This window comes from Electrophorus electricus, unplaced genomic scaffold (assembly GCF_041902795.1).
Source record: "Electrophorus electricus isolate QZ-2024a unplaced genomic scaffold, ASM4190279v1 Scaffold53, whole genome shotgun sequence".
NCBI classification, from domain to species: Eukaryota; Metazoa; Chordata; class Actinopteri; order Gymnotiformes; family Gymnotidae; genus Electrophorus; species Electrophorus electricus.
The window spans coordinates 457,987-471,149 of NW_027658771.1; the positions used below are offsets into that span (position 1 = coordinate 457,987).

The 13,163-nt window shown below is 42.1% G+C and overlaps 2 long non-coding RNA genes across 3 annotated transcripts in view; one reads left to right on the plus strand and one right to left on the minus strand.

Annotated features, from left to right (window-relative positions):
* LOC145656170 (uncharacterized) overlaps positions 1-13,163 on the minus strand; it is a 541,800-nt gene that overhangs the window by 423,399 nt on the left and 105,238 nt on the right. For both annotated transcript variants that reach the window (XR_014121865.1, XR_014121864.1), the window contains exon 5: positions 9,835-10,491. This is a non-coding gene — a long non-coding RNA (uncharacterized LOC145656170). The remainder of the gene's footprint in view (positions 1-9,834; positions 10,492-13,163) is intronic.
* LOC145656172 (uncharacterized) lies at positions 2,460-3,273 on the plus strand. The gene is made up of 3 exons (XR_014121868.1): positions 2,460-2,861; positions 2,939-3,013; positions 3,137-3,273. It is a non-coding gene; the product is annotated as an uncharacterized LOC145656172 (long non-coding RNA).

A 13,163-nucleotide genomic window follows, 5' to 3' on the forward strand; every position in this document is an offset into this window, starting at 1 on the left:
GAGAAACCATTGTTTAGTGAAAAGAATCAAATTTGTTGGCAACTTCCTGGATTTTCATTTATTTGCAATTTTCCTCAGAACTGTTGTGAGAATACACACTCCCTGATAAACAAATATAAAAGGTTTATTGTAGATATTTCCTGTCCACTAGACACCTCCAATGTTTGCTGTCTAGCAAATGTCAGCTGGGTTTACTAGTTTCTTGGAAAACCCATATTATGTGCATCACTTTCATGGTAACCTTTATAATCTCTGGACCTTTAGCTTCGCTGTTGATTTTCTCAAATACCCCAATATGGTCTTATGTAGCATTAATGCATGCTTTAAAATCTTCTAAGCCAAGTGAAAAGCACTCAGGTATTTACTCTTAAGTGCTGGTCATACTGCTGTTTTACTGTGATGTTTTCAGTGTTGTGTAATTACTAAATAGGGCTTAAATAAAACCATTGTCAGTGTAAGAAGGCTCAACAGCAGTACTCATCTACCGAAAAAACAAGATGTGAGTTAAGATGATTCTATTTCCCTTTTCATGTACACTGAAAAACATCAGAACAAATGCTAGGATATATTTTGTCTACAAACACATTTCTATTTATGGTCTTTCTTATCTTTTATAGCATCAAGGGTTCTTTGGAATTTCAGCAGAAAATGGAAGAGAGGAAGCTGTGTGTGAGTGAATGCTTGTGTGTAATGTCGTTTTCTATGTTGAGTGTAGCTCTATGATGTACCCTGGAGATCTGAAGTTTGAGAAGAGGACCATGTCTGCTCAGGTGGAGGGGGGTGTTCATGGCCTGCACTCGTAAGTCTTCGTCCTCTCTGCTCACTAAACTCCTACTACCGAATCCATCATGCTCAGAGGCTCTTTTAGGGAACACTCCACCAACTGTCAAGCAGTGCCACAAAAGCACTCAGGGACTGGAAAATAACCTGTGTGTGTCTGTTCACACAGTTTGCAGGCACAGTGTTATGAATAATAATACACAGTAATAGACCCCTGCTGATCTCCACTGAAATCTGAATGAACATGAAGCTGACAATTTATTTATGAATAATTAATTCAGATAAATTGTGGGTTTCTAATAGATAACAGGGTCATGACATAATGAGTAATGCCTCTATAGATTTCTATAGACAGAATTGGAGATCATGACCTCTCTTGTTCTGCTTTTCAAGTAGGGCAGTGCAAAGAGCTTTCTTTGATGATGTTATCAAAGATGTGAAGATGTATCCCTAGGCACTATCTAGCTGAGAAGAGGTCTCTGTCTATTTCTGCCCACTAGGCCGCCATCTTTAATCTCTGTAATGGAGGCTTTATCTGCACTAGATCCCACACTAGAGGACACTCTCAACTGTGGCCTTATGATTGTCGTACTGCTGGGATGCTCTCTCTCTCACACACGGATGTTCGCATACGCTGCTCTATTTTGTTTACAGTTAGGCTTCCTTTGGCTGCCTCTCTGTCTCCCGTGTCCTCTCAAGCAGTGGTGGGACATTAATGCCACTTTAATGGATAGGCTGTGACATGACGCCAGCTTAAGAACATTAACACGACATCATTGGACAACATACTCTTAGGTAGATTAACTTATTCCATACTCCAGAATATGCGCTCAACTCTGCAAATCAAGCAGGTATGTTCAATTCATGCTACTGGGACATGAAGTTTGAAGTTGAAATTGACCTCACATGTATGCACACAAAGTGTCCGAGCTTCTGCTAGTCGCAGGTGGCTATGGGAGCAATCATCAGTCATGTCTCCTCGTTCTATCAGCATGGGTGTGTGGAACTCCCCACGGTCATTTGGTATATGATGCACTAACTGATATGAGAATGTGAGAGTGTAGCATGTATGTCTCAGTGAACTAATTGGTATATATTTTTTTATTTGGCTTGTTTTTCTTTGTTTGTTTGTTCTGTGGTCTTTGATTCAGTGATTTTCTGATCCTGCCTGGCTTCATTGACTTTACCTCAGATGAAGTGGTGAGTTCTTTTGCAAAATGCACCAAAACAGCTCAGCAGGTTTCCTGACATGCCCCATAAGGGCTTACCAGTGTGTGTGTTTCAGTAAATACAGCACATCTAGTAATGATTTAGTGAAGGGGGCGGGATCTTCCTAATTAATTAGGGAGCTGGCGGTCTCCTCTACCTTCAGTGAGATGGAGGAGCTGAGTCAGTTGCCATGTAGTGCGAACACGACTACAACAGAGGGTGGAGTGTGGCATAGTGTAAGAGAGGGATGAAGGAGTACAAATAAGATGTGCAAAATAGGTGGTGTTGGCATCCCAGGTGCATAGGGTGTGTTGTCACAGGCAGAGAGGCTGAGGGGTGTGTGTGTGTGTGTGTGTATGACAGTGTGAGGGAGGAGCGAACCAAAATTCCCATGTGTAATGGATATGGGATAGTATATATTGTGTTATTTAAATTTGGTGTTACATTTTGTGTGTGTGTGTGTGCTGGAATGTGGGAGAGAACGTAGGATGTTTTTGTCTGTCTTACCACAGGGAGGTTAAACTGATGCCCTGCTTATAAAAACAGCAATATTTGTGCTTTGAATGAGCACATTCAAGTCACTTGAAGTCAAATTAATAATGGGACAGAGATGTGTGCATATGTGAAAGCTGTCCAAAGTAACACCCCAAACTGTTCTTATCTTTGTGCAATGCATAGTCTGTATGAAAATACAAGCATGAACATAAACAAAGATAATTGTTCTGTAGAAGATTGGTTCCTTTCTGTTACCATTTGCGTCTGTCATTCAGGATCTGACCTCTGCTCTGACCCGGAAGATAACCCTGAAGACGCCGCTTATTTCCTCTCCCATGGATACTGTGACTGAATCCTCCATGGCCATCGCTATGGCTGTGAGTATCCCCCACACACTCAAAACCATGAAGTCCTGTTGCTTTTCCATTTAGCTTTCTGTGATTTTGTATTACAGCTCATGGGCGGTATTGGGATCATCCATCACAATTGCACCCCAGAGTTCCAAGCAAATGAAGTCCGGAAAGTTAAGGTGTCAAAATTTCAGTGAATTGTCTTAATAGGAATATAATGAACAACACGTTGAACACGCAGATTTACACACAAGCTTCCCTGAGGCCTCTCATCAGCAGAGCAATATATGGTGTCATGGCAGAAATTCGAGCAGGGCTTCATCGCGGATCCGGTGGTGATGAGTCCATAGCACACGGTCGGAGATGTGTTTGAGGCCAAGGTGCGACACGGCTTCTCTGGAATCCCTGTCACCGAAACCGGCAAGATGGGCAGCAAGCTTGTGGGAATCGTGACGTTACGAGACATTGACTTCCTCTCAGAGAAGGACTATGACCGGCTGTTGGAGGAGGTTTCTGATTCATCTTTGATTGTACATACAATATACAAAAGGTTTTTAAAAACACAAATGAATCACATATGACATACAATGCTTAAAAATATAGGTGGAATAGAACTATCATGAAATTGTGATATTTCTGTGTCAGTGTGTGAAAGAGGGCAATATATATATATATATATAAAAATAAAAAATGTGTATATATATATGTGTATGTGTGTGTGTGTGTGTGCGCGTAAAATCACATTCTTTAAACTCACATCTTTTTGTGATTTATTGTGATATTTGCCCGGCAATGACAAAGAGGGAAGATTTAGTGGTTGCACCAGCAGGTGTTTCACTCAAAGAGGCCAATGACATTCTGCAGTACAGCAAAAAAAAGGTCTGATTCTTCATCTTTTCAGCTTGAGAAGTGAAACTGCTTCTAAAGGACTTTGAAAGGTTAATTTCACTTCTCCACTTCTTCTCTGAGTAACGGGTCGGTCGTGGGGACGCTTGTTGATTGCAGGTAAACTGCCCATTGTGAACGACAGTGATGAGCTGGTGGCTATAATTGCTCGCACTGATCTGAAGAAGAACAGAGACTACCCTCTGGCCTCTAAAGACTCCCGCAAACAGCTGCTGTGTGGCGCTGCCATCGGTACCCGTGAGGATGACAAATACCGGCTGGTCCTGCTCGTGCAGGCAGGAGTGGACGTGGTGGTGCTGGTAGGTCTTAAGGTCCTAAAGGGAGTGGGATTAGTCTCCATCCTGAGTATGGTGCCTGAATCAAATGACAAACTATTTTTGCTATGAGGCTGTGTAACACAGGACTGTGATTGGACATAGTGAATTTTTTCTGAAGGCTGTGTCTATTGTTTTAGGACTCATCTCAGGGAAACTCAGTGTTTCAGATCAGCATGATTAACTACATTAAACAGAAGTATCCTGAGCTCCAGGTGGTGGGGGGAATGGTGAGTCACAGTTCTCACATTTGCTTGTTCTGTAAACTGAGAGGGTTGAGGTAGGTAAGAATTGATGGTGTTTGGTTCTTTTCATTTGTTGCTGTGTTCACTTTCATCCTTCTTCTCTCTCGCTCTGTCTCTGTGTATGTCTGTGTAGTAGTGACAGCTGCTCAGACGAAGAATTTGATTGGTGATGGTGTGGATGCTCTTAGAGTGTGGATGGGTTATCTTTGATAAGACATTGTATACCAGAAAATTGTTTAAAAGATGGTAATAGCTAAACCACCAGACATAATAGTGATGGATAAACAGCAGAAAAGAGTCATAGTGACGGATGTAGCAATCGCAAGAGATAGCAACATCAGCAACAAGGAACATGAGACGCTAAAAGAAGAGGAAACACTGGCTCTGGTAGCAATCAGAGCACCAGGGGTTTAGGGACGATGACCATCAAACTGGGAGAGTGGCTCCAGCAGATCCCAGGAACAACATCCGAGATCCTCATCCAGAAGAGTGCAGTCGATGGAACACTTGGGATACTATGCAGGCAAATGTATATATTGTAAATTCCTGTTCTTTTTTATCAACATTCTTAGAACATAATTACTGTTCTAAGTTTACAACATCTGGTCGAGGTTTTCGTTTATTCAAGATGCATCCTGTAGTGCCTTTTCACATTTTTGCACTATTTCTTTATTTTGAGTCAAATGTTTCAAATAAAATAATACAATCCACAAGGAAATGAAAACGAGAATTAAATCAAACTTATTCTTTCAGAAAGATTACTACTCATTCACACACCAGGACGCTACATCTTCTGGAGTATTATGCTCACGTTTCTAAACTTTTAAACATTATAATGTATTTCAGTTATGGAAATCAGTTAAACACTATAGGAAGGCCTACAACAGGAATGTACTACAAATACCTTCCTACTCCAGCACCCCTAATCGTCCACTCCCAATGGTGGGATATCCCTGAATAACAGTTGAATGCTATCTTTGCCTATATTTGCCTCTGTCTGTCTTTCAGGAGACTACAATATGAGAGTTACACACTAACATAAAAGATAAATAATGAATTAAGTAAATGCTGCACCGGCTAACATCTACTTTCTTCCCTGTTTTATTACCTGTATTATTATTTATAATATTTGTGAGCTGAAAACATGATATCCACCAAAAACATGATTCACTGACTCATGAACAATGTCAACAAATCTACACCCACACACGCACACACACACACACACACACACACACACACACACACAGCAGGTGAGTTTTCTGTGGTGGCAGATGGGTCCAAGTGGGCTCATACTGGCCCTGCCCACATGTCGCCTCCTGCAGGTGTCAACCGTAGCCACTGTGCTCCATGTGCCCTTTCTCCTCTGCCACTGCTGGGAGAGGGCTCTGCCCACCCTCCTGACATGCTCCGCTACGCCTCCTGCATACCCCCTTTGTGCTTCAGACAGAGGCCAAAACCACTGGCTTTGCTGGTTCCAGGAACAGCCTGAGGTTGTCCAGGAGAGTGAAAGAATGCTATACCTTGCAAGGTATGATGGTCTTCATTGAAATGGGGGTTAAAAACATTTCAAGCCAGTGTTTTGTGCACTGACATCCCTCCTGCTACCGAAGGCCACCTGAGTGTTTCTTGTGTTTGTGAGTGTGAGGCAAAGGAGTGTGAAAGTGTTTGTGTGGATCAAGATGTAAATGCATGAAATGAAACGTACTGAGGCTATGTTTATTGTCACATATTTTATATCTAGAATGTTGGCCTACCTCCAAGTGAATTTGCACAAAGACCAAACATTTGTGTGGGGTGTTTGTTTGTGCATGTGAATATAGATGTGTGTAGTTCAATGGTGTATACATGTGTACATGTGAGTATGGATGTGTAAGTGTGAAAGATGTGTGTGTGTGTGTGTGAATTATATATTTGTTGGGGGCACATTCATATACTGCCACACTGCTATTCTCTCTGCTACTTTCTGTTTTTCAATTGGCGGAGTGGATTAGGGCCTGTCAGAGAGACTCTGAGAGATCTGGTGAGCCCTGATTGTGATTCTTTTTGTTTCTCTCTCTCTCTCTTTGTGTGTGTGTGTTTGTGTGTGTGTCTCTTGTCAACACATTGTGAATAATTTTGATTTTAATTGGTTCGTTGTCATGAAATTATCTCTCAACTCTCTCAACCGTCTAAATCACACGCGCACACACACAAACAGTTGACACCCCCCATCCTATAGTCCACATTCATTCATGAGAAACAGAAAATTTGAATTTGAAATTTATTGGATTGAATAACAAAGATCCTTTTCTTTAGAACCATGCACAGCATGGACATGACAATGTTGTGCTAAATGGTGTGATCAAACCCTATCATCATCCTTCCCAGCAAAGCCCTGATCTACTCCTTCTGTAGTGAGCTAAACGCTATTAATAAACTCCCAAACTCCTCCAGTGCTCTCTCACCATTCTGAGCAGAGCCTGTGCCAGGCCTGCAATTTTATCAACTACATCACAGCTCTGTTTTCTCTCTTCCAAATGTGTAGAGAAAACACACACACACACACACGCGCGCGCGCGCTCTGTATTCTGACAGTCCCTGCAATGCTCCACTGTAATCCTCTTAGCCTGTAAGCGCTGGGCTCTCCCTGCAAACACACCCTAAACCCAGCACAGCATGGGACTATGTGGAAGACCACTTGCACAAACATCGACCGCACAGCTCCTTTTGCCTTTGCTTGCTATAGTTTCAACTGCTCGATGCACTGAAATGCCAAATACAGAGGATAAAGCTCGAACACATGCGCCATGAACCAGCTGCACCCATTCCGAGGTAAGTCAAATACACAGTTGCCATTGTTTAAAAAAGCTTTTTGAGCTTTTTACATTTTATTGATTTATTTTTTTTTAAAGAACATGAGGACTTTTTCATTTTTATTTTTTCAGAATGCTAAATAGTAGTAGTCCCAGTAATTTTGTAGTTCCAGTAGTATCGTCATTCAGGTCTCCTTTATCAGGTTTTGGATGGATTGGTAGAAGTTCATATTGACTGGTTATAAACATAGTTCTGATGTAGTCAAGCACAGCGTCTGTCTCTTTGGCCAGTTGGTAATCATAGCCTTTTTATGTGCTCGGGAAACCTTTCTGCATACTACCGATTTCTTTAGCTGGTCCTCCTTGGGAAGTGTGTGGTCCCATTGAGCAGTACAAAGCTTCCCCAGCCATGGCTCTTCCCATGCGCTGCTGTTTAGTTTTCTTCCCCACTACTTTGTCCCATAACGTCTTCAGGTTCTTTCTTTCACACTTTGGGTTTTGTTTTTCACTCTGTAGAGCCTCTCTTTCACTCTTCAGGTGTTGTCTTTCACTCTCTAGAGTCTCTCTTTCACTCTTCAGGTGTTGTCTTTCTCTCTCTAGAGCCTCTCTTTCACTCTTCAGGTGTTGTCTTTCACACTCTAGATCCTCTCTTTCACTCTTCAGGTGTTGTCTTTCACTCTCAAGATTCTCTCTTTCACCCTTCAGGTGTTGTCTTTCTCTCTCTAGAGCCTCTCTTTCACTCTTCAGGTGTTGTCTTTCACGCTCTAGATCCTCTCTTTCACTCTTCAGGTGTTGTCTTTCACTCTCAAGATTCTCTCTTTCACCCTTCATGTGTTGTCTTTCACTCTCTAGATCCTCTCTTTCACTCTTCAGGTGCCATCTTTCACTCTGTTCATTTTTTGTCTCCTTCTGCTTCTCCTCCAACTGCTTCCCACTACATTCCTCCTCAAATTTTCCAATTTTAACACAGTGTCGTTTTCTAATTTCCTTCGTATCTACTCTGTCAGGTAGTTCTTGTTGCAATATACTCATTGCTTTTTGTGTGTTCCTGTCCAACAAAATCTTCGTTTTCTTCTTCTTCGAAGATCTTCTGTGAGAGCAGCAGAACTGCATTTTGCTGCTGCAACCTCCCATTTCTGTCAACAGACTGACCAATTTTACCTTTGTCAAGCAGATTATAAGAATAGCTATTATGACAATGGTCAGTGATATTATGACATCACAGTTTTGGTTTTGTTGACAATTCCATTGTCATCACACAGAATAGAATAGAATAGAATAGAATAAACGATTGTGGGCTTGCTTTCTTTTCACTTTAGCCTTAATTAGATTAATTAGATTCATATGTTTGCTTTAGATTTGCCTTTTTACATTTTATTTATACCATGAAAAACAATACAGAAATAATTAAAGAAGTCAAAGCCTTTGTCACAGTCTCTCCAGACATGCCTTTCTCTGGTTGTCAAAAAGACAAAAGAGATGACTGTGGACTACAGAAGGATGCAAATGCCTCACACCCTAATACATACAGTGAAGAGTGAGAACATACACTCTCTTAAAATCACAAACAATCTCTCATGGTCCCTGAGCACATTTTCCTTAGTGAAGAAAGCTCTGCTTCCTGAGGAGACTGAAGAAGGACAGCATGTCCGTCATCCTGATCTGGTCTGCAACAGCATCATAGAGAGTGTCCCGACCTGCGCCATCGCTGTCTGGTACTGGCACTGCTCCCCCTGCTCTTTTGGATTGTTTAGTTGAATTTAGCAGTCTGCTCTCAAATTTTCTGTGCCTGTTTTCTGGGATTCTGAAATTCAGGCAATGTTTTTGTTGTTCTTCTGCAACACTATTAAAACTCTGAACTCCTCAAACTATTTTACTTCTCTAAGTAAATCTGTCACATATTTGTCTAGTACAGAATTATTAGATTTCTTTCTTTGACCATAAGCAAGATACACACATTTACTTTGCACATTTACATATTTCTTTGTCTGTTTCTCTCTATCGCTCTCCTTTTCTCAGAGAGTTGGATAAGAGATTAAGGACACTTCCTGAGGCAGAGAATGATTGGTCAGTAGTACATTAGAATGGCCCTACATACATTTCATCATTCCATATCTTTTCAGTGGTTATCAAAACCATTTATACACTTTTGCAGTTAAACAATGTTAAGATATTGATTAGTGTTTCAGTCAAATCAGTCTAACTCTGAAAGTATGTGTTTACCTTCCATATGAGACGCTATTTAAGACTACACACACATCAGATTTTGCAATGAAAATAAAAATGATAAAACAAACAAAGGGAAATAGTCAGTGTACACACACACACACACACACACACACAGTCTGCATAATAAAACAAACTTTATTTAATAGTCCACAATTTGGTAAGGTGACCTGCAATTTAAAATCCACATTCCACAGTCTGCATTTCTCAAGCATTGCAGATTATTATTATAATGTTAAGTATAGAGACGATCTCTATGCTGCATTAGTTCTGCTGTCCTACTGCAGAGGTACACGTGGTCAAAGTGCTGTGTGTAGGGGTAGAGAGAGAGAGAGTGAGGGAGAGTGTAGAGAGGGAGGGTGGGAGTGTTAGATAACAATAATCAAATACAATAGAGCAATCTAGCCAGAGAGACCAATGAAGACTTTGTCCCTAGGGTGTGGCAGTCACTGCTATAGGTGTGTGTGTGTGTGTGTGTGTTCCTGTCTTGGAGGGGATCGAACACTTCACTTACCATAAGGAGGCAGATGGCGGATTCAGGCATCAGCTGTATAGCCATGCTCCCCTGCTGCTCCCTCCCTCACCCAAACCTTAGACGCACTGCACAGGTAACACCCAGCACCTCCAGCACACTGGCAATGCCCACGAGACCCCCAGCACAGTGGCTCTCCGCCGTAACGTTCAGAAAACGCAAAGTCAAGACTCAGGCAACACCAGCTTCTGGGCTCCAGGCAGAGAGTTGTAGTGCAGCCTGCTCCTATTGTCCAATGCCTTGCAAGCGCTGGCTGAAAGGTCCACGTGCCAGCCCCTTGTCTTGTCGTTCCGCACAGTCTTTCCCTCTTCCGTCAGGACCCCCGGCTGTTCTGTCTGCGCTCTCTCACACACTCCTGCTTCTGTGACATCCAACGGCCAGTTAAAGCTCCCTCCTCCCCTCAGAATGGGTGCTGGGACATGCACACATGCGCATATGCACACAAACACACACACACACACACACACAAACACACACACACACACAAGCACTGGCTCCCCTCCTTTCTCTCCCCTTCATGCACACTCTCACAGGAATGGTGAGGACATGGATCGGCTTCTCGGGTGGAGAGGAGGGGCAGCAGAAGCCCATACATCCGCTTGTGTACTTTTCCGCTCCCAAATCCATCGCATCACACTCCTAAAACCAGGGCAATGAACAAGAGAGAAAGAGGGAGAAGGAGAGAGGAAGAAAGAAGGAAGGAAGAGATCAGTCTCACCTCCAGACTGCCTCTGAACTCATTTCAAGCTCTGCAAGGCAAAGGCACTGGCAAATACAGACACGAATGCATACACACTCACACCTCAACCCCCCCCTCCACTGTCTGTACATGAGATGGTTCTTATAGTCTTTTTAACCTCTTGTTTGCTAGCAGAAAGCAAATAGAGCCTATAGGGATAAGAGAGAAAGAGAAAGAATGACATAAAAAATAAGAATGAGATAAAAAGAGATCCAGATACATGAAACACATGTTGATGAGGGTTGGACTTGCAGAGGCCACATGGCAGTCACGTTAGAAGTGTTGATGCAGTAACTGCATCTGCAGCTAAACTAATGCTGCGTGCGTGTGTGTGTGTGTGTGCATGCGTGCGCGGGTCTGTGTATATGTGTATCTTTTTCCATTCTCCACCAAAAAGAGGCCAGGAGGCAATTGTCTCTCTAGAGATGTAACACACTTTCTGCAAACATATCATCAGATAATGGCAGAACACCTTACAACACACCAATGCATATCTGTTTACATATACAGTTGAATCATGAGAGATTATGCAAGGTGAGAATTATGATTTTAATGTCCTCTGGTTCTATGGCTTTTGATACAGCCTGTGCTAACTGAACATGGTTTTTCTTTTCTCCAAGACAATTGTGTCTCAGTTTTATTGCAGCTTAATGGTTTAATGCTTGGTTCCTAATATACATATACATGCATGCACCCATACACACGTTTTTTCCTTGACAAGCTCTTATAGGCCTCTGGACTAATTAATCCCCAATAAAAGTGAAATGACATATATTTATATATATATACACACACACACAGCGCTTCACTTTTTCCACATTTTATGTTATGTTACAGCCTTATTCCAAATTGGATCAAAAAAAAAAAAATTCCCCTCAAACTCCTACACACAATACCCCATTATGACAAAGTGAAAAAATCTTTGTTTGGAGTTTTTGCAACTTTATTAAAAATAAAAAAACCAAAAATCACATGTACATAAGTATTCATAGCCTTTGCTCAATACTTGGTTGAAGCACCTTGGGCAGCAATTACAGCCTCAAATCTTTTTGAGTATGATGCTACAAGCTTGGCACACATATTTTTGGGCAGTTTCTCCCATTCTTCTTTGTAGAACCTCTCAAGCTCCATCAGGTTGGATGGGGCGCGCCGGGGTACAGCCATTTTCAGATCTCTCCAGAGATGTTCAGTTGGGTTCAAGTCTGGGCTCTGGCTAGGCCACTCAAGAACATTCACAGAGTTGTCCTGAAGCCAGTCCTTTATTATCTTAGTTGTGTGGTTAGGGCCATTGTACTGTTGGGTGAACCTTCACCCTGGTCCAGAGCACTCTGGAGCAGGTTTTCTTCAAGGATGTCTCTGTATGTTGCTGCATTCATCTTTCCCTGACTAGTCTCCCAGTTCCTGCTGCCAAAAAACAACCCCACAGCATGATGCTGCCACCAGCATGCTTCACTGTAGGGATGGTATTGGCCATACCAGTCTGTTTAAAATGTTTAAGATTTTCACTAAGAGTGGTCTTAACAATGTTTGAAATGATCTGAAAGAAGTGCACCAGTTTCTCCCACTGTTCTTTCACCTGCCCCATGATTTCCAGGCCTTTCGCTAGCACCACAATTCTCTTGTTGAAGTCGATCTCCTTGAGATTATAATGTTTCAGCTCACTCACAATTTCAGCAAGAGCTTTTTTCTTCTGATCCAAGTTGTCCATAGTCTTCTCGTTCCGTTCATTTGCAATTTTTAGCTGGGTTTCAGCCATTTGTAGACGTAGATGAGATTGTCTTAAGTGCATCTGGACCACATCTGTATTTGCTGAGTCATAGATTTGCTGTTGACTTGACTTGGGGGGTGCTGTCAAGAAAGATGGCTGATTTGTAAAAGACTTGCTTTTGGAATAAAAGGCCATGGCCCTTACATTCAGTTCGTCAATGGCTTTAATAAGCTCCTCTGTTTTGGCATCATCACATTTCCCCTCTGGAGCATATTTACCTAGCTCTGTTAAAGTGGAGATACCCTTGTCACAGATGCCTAGTGCCTCGGATTTAATCGGGCATTCAGCTTCTTGCTGTATATCTCTGCTGACTTGCTGAAATAGTCCCACCAAGTAATCAGACTTTACCGTTTGCTTCTCCTGATCATACACCTCAGGCCAATTTATTTCCTTACCTTTGCAAAGTTCTTCCATTTTCTCAACCACTAGTAGAAATGTTATAGATTTAGAAAATATGTTACTTGTTGCCAACATTTCATCCACGTTACTCTTCATTCCAGTGGCCATGTTTCTGTGGCTTTCAGGAGTGCCTTTTCAGTTTTTGATCACATGTGTTATGGCTTTTGGTGTAATAGTGTCCGCTTGGAGATAGGTTTGGATAATTTGTCCTGGAAGAAATTCTGTTGCAAACGCACAGGCTATTGATATTGCTTGCTCTGACATACTTGATATTAGCTTCAGGCCAAAAAGGCCCCATCCACTTGGCAAATCTTTCATTGCTTGCTGGTAGGCCCTTCTGTCCTCAGTTAATCTTTCATTAGCCAGATTGAAAGCAGCCTCGGCCCTGTCGCTTGCCTCCTTAGC